Source organism: Hordeum vulgare, chromosome 1H, assembly GCF_904849725.1.
Source record: "Hordeum vulgare subsp. vulgare chromosome 1H, MorexV3_pseudomolecules_assembly, whole genome shotgun sequence".
Lineage (NCBI taxonomy): Eukaryota > Viridiplantae > Streptophyta > Magnoliopsida > Poales > Poaceae > Hordeum > Hordeum vulgare.
In genome coordinates this window covers 203,707,455-203,715,990 of record NC_058518.1, presented here as the reverse complement: position 1 = coordinate 203,715,990, position 8,536 = coordinate 203,707,455, and the positions used below count along the sequence as shown (strand labels likewise).

Sequence of the window (8,536 nt, the reverse complement as noted above, 5' to 3'; positions counted from 1 at the left end):
CTCTGCAGAGGTAGTACGCTGGACCCACAAGAAACGGAATACTTCCGTGTCATCCACGACTCGCGGTATATCACATATACCCGAGGTAAGTATCCGATCATCATCTTTCCACTGACGATACTAGACAAAGAGATCCACTCGATTGGTACCCAGCCCACATGTTGTACGTCTTACGAGCACCGACTCTGGACTGTAACAACCATGCAGGGACCAACGGTGTGCCTGGAACTCATAAAACGATGGGTATGACCGTTCCTAGCTAGTGGTTGAATCTTGGAATTTTTTTGATGTTTCTATGATTAAATAGATACTTTTGTATCTATAAATTATTTTTGGGAAAATATAAAGCAAACTATGAGGCATCTACAGTTCAAATTTGACCCGCTTCCACCTGATTCGATGAAAATTTGTCTTTTCCACGAGAGGTGGATGAAAGATTTTGACACCCAACCATTTGGTCAATTGTGCATTAAATGTGGCCTAGTATTTTATAAAAATGATTTGGTCCAATTTTGCATCAAATATATGATACGTCCTTCACAAAAATACTCAGTTTGGACACTGAAAAAATGGAAAATGAAATTTATGTGCAAAGAAAATGAAAACTCCATTTAGCAACATCGTTTGCCATTCCAAGATGTGCACTTATGCAAAATGTGAGATCATTTGTACAAATTTTGCCATGAATTTTAACATCACATTGACTATTTGCCTTATAAGTAAAAAAACTAAAAAAAACTCAATTCTGATTGGTGGGATCACTTGTGCCTTGGATCGGTGACATGGCAAACATCAGTCCATCCATCCTTCCATCCACTTCTGATCCAACCCACCACACAACACCACACCAAACCCCTCTCTTTCTCTCTGAACCCTAGAGCTTCGCTCCTCTCTTACCGCCGCCACCACTCCCGTGCATGATCCCCCTTCTCCCCCGCGAGCCCTCTCTCTGTCCCGCTCCCGTGACTCCTCTGCCACCGTCACCTGTGCCGCACGATTCCGGCGAGTTGATGCGGCTCTTGCCGGTGCGCAGCACACCTTTGGGGTCCCCTCGTACCACTCTCTCATCCCCTCCCGTCAGATCCATCTCTCGCGCCCGCAACCCTCACCCATGGTGGACCTCGTTGATGATGCGCCCCTCACGAGATCCCTGCCGACCTGCTCATCCCCTCCTCCATGTCCAGGTGCTCGTGGATCTCACCGTCGGGGCTCCTTCCCGGATCTGTTCGCAAGTCCCCAGCCTCAACCAGCGACGCTAACCACCACCACCACCCCTCTCACGTCGTCGTTCGACAGCAGGCCACCTCCTTGGCCATCGTCCGCGACACCTTATTCTCCACCAAGGTTTGCTACCCGCCTGACCCAGATCAAATTAACTCCATCCCTGATCCTCCCCGAGCCGCCTCTCGTGATTTGGTCTTATCCCCCGATGCGTGCGTGCGTGCAGGAAGTGTTCAAGAGCCACCATGCCGCCTCGACTCCCCGGATGTCGCCGTCGTCCTCTTCCACATCCTGCACCCTCTCCATACATGGTCATCTGCCCCTATGCGTCCTACAACCACCGCGACGACAGGCTTTACCCTGGAGGCAGGGGAACATAGTACACGCGACGCCGGTGTTGTTGTTGTTGGTCGGGCGGTGGTCAGATCCACCATGGCCACAACTGGCATCCTCTCCCTCCTTATCCAGCTTCCTCCCACGACTGAGAAGAGGGCTTCGTTAGGGATCCCACAATGGAGGTCAACATGGAGGTAGCTTCCTCCCATCCCAGATTGACCATCCGTCAATGAAGGCCATGAGAGCAGCGTGGGCGCACACATGGCTGCGCTTCAAGGTCATCCCTCACCCATCTTTTCTCTTTGATTTGATTTGATCTCATTCCCTAATTTTCCTCCCCGCGCAGTTGTAGCTTGATAGATGCAGGCACGTCACCATGGGGAAAGTCAAGGTCTTCCTTCTCCTCCCATTTTGTCTGATCCGCCAGAGCCAGCCATCCCCGACGCCTTGCACCATGGCGGTGGTAAGACCATGACCCCGTCATTCTTCCTTGCGGGGAGCGGGCAGCTACAGCGAGTGCACAGCAGCGGCGACCATCTCACAAGCAAAGCCAACACTGATACTGGTATGAACCGACTCCATGGTCAAACCATATATAGTACTACGTGTGAACCAGATGCATACGTGTAGAATAGCCATAGAGGTAAGCTAGTCTTTTCACTAGTCGGTTAATGTCGAAAAACTGAAACTAAATCATAAGTCTGCATATTAATGAACTAACTACAGAGCATTCTGCTTTGATGATCTGTCCGATAATTAACCGGCATGTACTATGCTATTTAGTGACCAGATATCATTAATTCAGATTAAAACATAGCATGCCCAAAATGCCTAGGTTAAAATGTTGTTGGAACAGATGACATCACAGAACATGATTATATCATAGCCTGCCCAAAATCTTAATTTTGACATTCGCTACATGCTGCAATTCAATTCGATTCAGTTGTCCCACAAATAAGATGCAGATCAACATTACTCTAGATAGTTTTAGCCATCCAAAAGTTGACTACACACGTACATACATACTAGCAGCAGCAAACTAATCTGTCCGAACTAAACTTAAATTGTAAGTCTGCCTAGATGAACTAAATAGATACCATATATAGATGAAATAAACGACTATTTTTTTAGGTTGAAGAAAATAAATTAAGCGACTAATCAACAATGCATGGGATAATCGAGAATGAATGAGTTGCTCTGCTTGCTGACCATGGCACGAACAGAATACTACTACATGATGCAGAATGTCGATTGCGATCCTAACTAGGATCAGACGAATGACATAACACGATTGAAACATAGTAGTAGCAGTAGCTTGTCCAATAATTTTGGCATGCAGTGCTGCAATTCGATTTGTTGGACAGATAAGTGAAAAGTGTCCATTTGGGAAGGGCCAACGGGTGGCGGTGCCCTTGGTCCGCATAAACCAAAACAAAAATCCCAAATAACATGACAGAACAAAAATCCTGTAACAAGATGAATTGGACACTCAGATTGATGGATGAATTAGACAGTCAGACAGATTGATGGATGAATTAGATAGCCAAAACATCTCTTCTCTTTAGAAGAACCAAAAGGAGCGAAGCTGATTTAAAAACAACTTCTCTTCTCTTCCCTTCTCTCCGCTAGTTTGTGTGCTTTCCTTGAGGTCTATGTCTGCGTGTGTGTGCAGGGACCAGGCCCGTGGCGGCGAGGGACTACTACGACATGCTCGGCATGAAGAAGGATGTCATCTAGGGCAAGATCAAGAAGGCATATTACGCGGTATGGCTCGGCACAATTGGGGTCAGGCACTTGTATGTTGTAATATTTGGCTTGTCCTACAACTTCTCAAGGCTGAACTTGAAGGCTGCATGTGGCTAGTAGTTTTAGTTGGTAGATGCTCCAGGCCAAATGTAGCCACATGCAGCCTTTAAGCCTTAATATTGTCTCTCGGTTTTGTGTTGTCAAAACTTGTTCAGGTCTCTTATGAACAAATTGAAAAAACTCTTCCAATAATGTTTCTGAAAATAATAAGTACATGGACTCTTTAAGCATATAGGTTTGCAAATGTAAAGGGCCTTAGGACGTTTGGTGTTTGTGGAGGGGCTTGAGTCTCCTTGGTACTTAACTACAAAGTAATCGCAAGTTATTATATCATTTCTGTAGCAACAAAGTTATTGTTCCTTTATACGCCACACCTACATTTGAGCCACACTATAAGATAGTTCATACTTACAATGGCATGGCATTTGTTATTTGGATGTAACATTCAATACAACAAAGTTCATCACTCTCGAGCCTAGTATTACTTGTACAAGGCAATGCGAAAGTAGTAGCAAAACTGCTGGACAATCAAACGGCAGCATGTAAATACCTGACACATCAGCAAATGCTTATCATTCTAGCTATGACAACATGTTTCTATAATCAAGAAAATGAAAGTTCAAGCCAATTTAAATGATGTTTCCTGAATACTTTTTGCTTGATGCATCATGTCTGCTTATGCCCCTAGTATGATATAGATATGCTTCGAAATCATTGCAATGTCTTTAGATGTTGGATGCCTGAGTGCTTTTTCCTTGTGATGCATATATGTCTCGTTCCGTTCAACATGTTTGCTTATGCTCCTAGTATTATATACTTGTGATGTCTTGTTGTTTGTTGAGCGTTGTGTTGCATGTTTGGATGATTGGTCATTCTATTCACAGTGGCCATCTTGTAGAGTTTCTACTGTTATTAGGTAGTAGTTAAATCAGAAAAACTCATCTGTTTATAATGATGTGAAGAGGAAACTATGATAATCTGCCTGAATGATATGCGTCGAGTAGCAGTTAAAATCTTGTAGTCAGATGTCCCATTTGTATGATTTTTGATATAAATGTGGTCGAAATGGACTTGCCTTATGCAACACTTGCTCATTGCTCATTGTCCCAATTCATAAGTTATTTTATTTCACTTGCTCGAAGTAGAAGCTTGTAGTTTATTTGTTGTATTCTGTCTAGATTAATTTATGTGTACTTTGCATGTTGTGCTTAATAGTCGAAAACAGAGATATAACAAGTCATATCAGGAGAACACTGCTACTGCCATGTTTTTTCTTATGTTAACCTGCTGTAATGTTGATATGTACTGTTAGGAGGGTGAATGTAAAAACATTATGTAGCAAAAATATATAATGTTGATATACACTCGCAGGTCTAGGTTGTCTCCTTCGTGAGGCTATTGTGTTGGCTTTGATTAATTTGTGCATTGAATCTTTGCAAGGCATAACTGAATACTTATAATGAATTGAAAACAAGTAATAGGAATGAAAAGCTACATGTATCTCCCTTAGCACTGAATTATGAAGAGTGTTAAGTAGTTATCTGCCTTTTAGATGTAAGACTGAATGTACAGGCAGAGCTGACTGTTTTCTTCCTGCACACTTAGCTGATGGAAAGATCATTTTGATTTTCGATTGTTGCTTTAGGTCTAATTCCTCGGTGCAAACGTGCAACAAGTAGCTGTTATTTTTCATTGATCTACAAATGAGAGATTGAATGGTATGACAGCAACAGTTGTTTTCTTTTTAGGCATGCATGAAGAGGAAGGCAGTAGAACTTGAAGCTGCACAAGTCGAATGCGACAAGTCGTATGAGCTGCTGCTCAACAAGGCGGAAGAAAATGATGTGGAGTACGTTCAGTTGATGGCGCTGCTTGGAGCCAAAAAAGGGAACTAGGTGGTTTTGGTAATAGATTTTGGTAGCAGTACTTGATAACAGATCTTGGAATTAGATTTTGGTAGCAGTTCTTGTGCACTTGATAACTAGGTGGTTTTCGTATTCGATTTTGGTTGTGCTACAAATTTATGGTGTTGGCTAAGATTTGTGGTTGTGCTATATATTTTGATTGTGCTACAGATTTATGGTGTGGGCTATATATTATTAGATTTATGGTGTGGGCTATATATTTGTGGTTGTGCTTAAAACTTTGTGATGTGGGCTGAGATGCTTCAGATTTATGTGTATGGGCTTCAAAGTTGTATGGGCTCAGATTTATGTGTATGGGCTTCAAAGTTGTATGGGCAGCATAAAAGAAAAAAAATTGCTGAATTCAAAATTTAAAAAAAGCCAAAACTGACACTGGACCAAATGTATTTGGGTACTAAAAGGCCAGATCCAAAAAAAATCGAAAAAAACTAAAAGTGGCTATAAATAGGCTAATGCTTAAAAAGAAGCCCAATAAGAAAAAGCCCCAAAAAATAAAACCAGCCCATGTGATCAATTGAAATGGGTTGGGCTGATTTCAACCATGACGTTTTGATTTTATCGTAATTTTGCCACGTAGGACTGGGTTAGTTGTCAACGACGATTTAGGATCGTCGTAAAGGTTATGACAATCTAGGAATCGTCGTAAAGGTTACGACGATTTTGATCAAAATGTCGCTGCTGTTCATTTGTGACGCTCCGTTTTCGACGCTTGGTTTTTCATCGTGAGATCGTGGTAACTAAAAACCATGATGATATAGCGATGAAAATATAGCGTCGTGTATTAGCATATTCCTTGTAGTGTGTGGCTGTCCCACCATTGAGCAGCGGGACCCTTCAGGAAGTAGGCGGCAAAGTTGACATAGCTCGCCAGGGGCACATTGGCAGACTCCAGCTCATAAGAAATGTCACGGAGCCAGTCATCAGCATCAAGAGGCTGAGTTGAACTGCGGTAGATTGCAGGGTTGAGGCGGCAGAAGTCTTGCAGTGTCACGCCTTGCTGTTGGTTCATGTTTGGCCTTTGGAACTGATCCATGAGCCCTTTCATAAACTGGCGGTTCAGCTCAAACTGTTGGATCATCCCCGCCATATACTCCGGAGGCGGGGGTGGTGCATCGTTTTCAGGGCCACGCGGGCGGCCAGCTAGTCTAACCATCCTGTTAAATATTTAACAGGGGTAGTTTAGCTTAAAGTAATTGCAAAGTCATCGCACGCATTCATGAAGTAATCAAGCATGATGGAAGGGAAATGAGATAGATACATCATAGTAGTTGAGTTCGACATACAGACCCATACATAAGTTCGATTACAGACCAACGATTACAAACTCGAAATTTGACGATAGCCTGGACGCATTAGACGATACCCTAGACTCACTAGGCGGCACGCACGCACGTGGTGGAAGAGTACCACAACGAGATATAGCGATAAGGCTACATCAACATCGGATAGGACGAACGAATCCTGGTAGCTGGCGGTGATAGAAGGTAGGAACAGGACCCAGTGTCCCGTTGTGACTCTGGTGAGGGTACCGCATCCACTCGAGGAGCTCAGGTCAAAGTGCAGGGGTTCTACCCCCAACATCAGTCCATTCAAGACCTGATGGTAGCTCTGTCCTGCTCGGCTCGCGGATGTGCATAGGGGGAACCCTCGGGTGGTGTGCTGGCTCCAGCTCTGTCAACGCGTCATAAAGACGAGCACGCGTAGCGTACAGCTTCACAGTCAGAATTGGAAAAGCACGATCCAGTGCCTCAGTGTACTGCACCAGAACCCGCGCGTCGTAGCGACGAGTCACGTAGGGGGCGCAGACAGCGATGTAGGATCGGTCGTTGCGCTCCCGAACGCTAGCAGTGTTGGCAGTGAGATCAGACCCAGTCTCATCCCCAACAGGAGCATGCGGGATGTATCTGAAAGCGCTCTCCTCCAGGTGAGGGTACGCTCCACGGAGATGGGTGATAGCGATGTAGGCCGCATCATGGATGGCCATCTCGACCAACACTCCAATACCACAAAAGACGTGGTGCTCGAGGGTGTCGTCGCCCATCTGGTCGAAGATGCGAACCTCAGCCTGGTACTGGTACTGGTTGTACTCGCGGAAGTCCTCGTACACAGTGTACTCGGGGTACCAGCGATATCCCATTCTGGTCAAGAGGTCGACCAAAATGGCTCGGAACCCAGTCGTCTCCGTGGCCTATGTCAGGCGCACGTGTTGTCTTGCAGGACGCATCTGAAAATAAGATTGATGGATGTCAAATGACAGTGTGTGTAATATATATTCAGGAGAACGGAGTAGATAGTCCAGCGCTCCGGGTCGATCCAAAAGAGAAGAGAGAGTAGAACCCAGAGTATAGGAAAGGAGTAAAAGATACTAATACCACCCAGTTGAGATGTGGGCCCATAAGCCACAACATCACTGTTAGTAAAGTTTTTCAAACACTAGACTCAACTTCGGCCAAGGAGTTGGAAAGGGGACTACCTACAGGCAGTCGGCTCTGATACCAACTTGTGACGCCCTCGATTTAATCGTACGCTAAACATACACGCAAATGCATACGATCAAACTCAAGGACTCACGGGAAGATATCACAACACAACTCTAGACACAAATAAAACAATATCAGCTTCATATTACAAGCTAGGGGCCTCGAGGGCTAGAATACGAAATCTCGATAAACACACGAGTGAGCGAAAGCAACAATATCTGAGTACAGACATAAAACATGGGGTGCCTTAGAGAAGGCTAGCACAAAAGATACAATGATCGAACTAGGCGAGGCCTCCTGCCTGGGAACCTCCTAACTACTCCTGGTCTTCAACGGCCTCCACGTAGTAGTAGGCACCGTTGGGGTAGCAGTCGTCGTCGGCGGGAACCTCCATCTCCTGGGCTCCATCATCTGGTCGCAGCAACGGTTCAAGGGGGCAAAGGGGGAGCAAAGCAACGGTGAGTACTCATCCAAAGTACTCGCAAGTCTTACATCAGAACTATTCTAAGTATGCATCAGTATCAAACAAGGGGTGGTTATATGTGGACTGACTGCAGCAATGCGAGAATAGAGAGAGAAGGCGTAGTCCTATCGAAGACTAGCATCTTCAGGGTCTTGCAGCAATAGACAAGAGTAGAACAGGGTAACACAAATAATAGTCATATTGTTGGAGCAATATTAAAGTGAGGTCACGCCCTGAGATCCTCCCTCGACTCCCTGCGAGGAAGCGATCCCGGGGCAACTAATTCCAGTTAATTAATAATTGTA

The 8,536-nt window shown here is 44.8% G+C and overlaps 1 long non-coding RNA gene across 1 annotated transcript; it reads left to right on the top strand.

The window, feature by feature from the left end:
* Positions 1-873: 873 nt before the first annotated feature.
* Positions 874-5,485, top strand: LOC123428767. The gene is made up of 5 exons (XR_006622599.1): positions 874-1,344; positions 1,448-1,834; positions 1,904-2,122; positions 3,230-3,321; positions 5,112-5,485. It is a non-coding gene; the product is annotated as an uncharacterized LOC123428767 (long non-coding RNA).
* Positions 5,486-8,536: the final 3,051 nt, after the last annotated feature.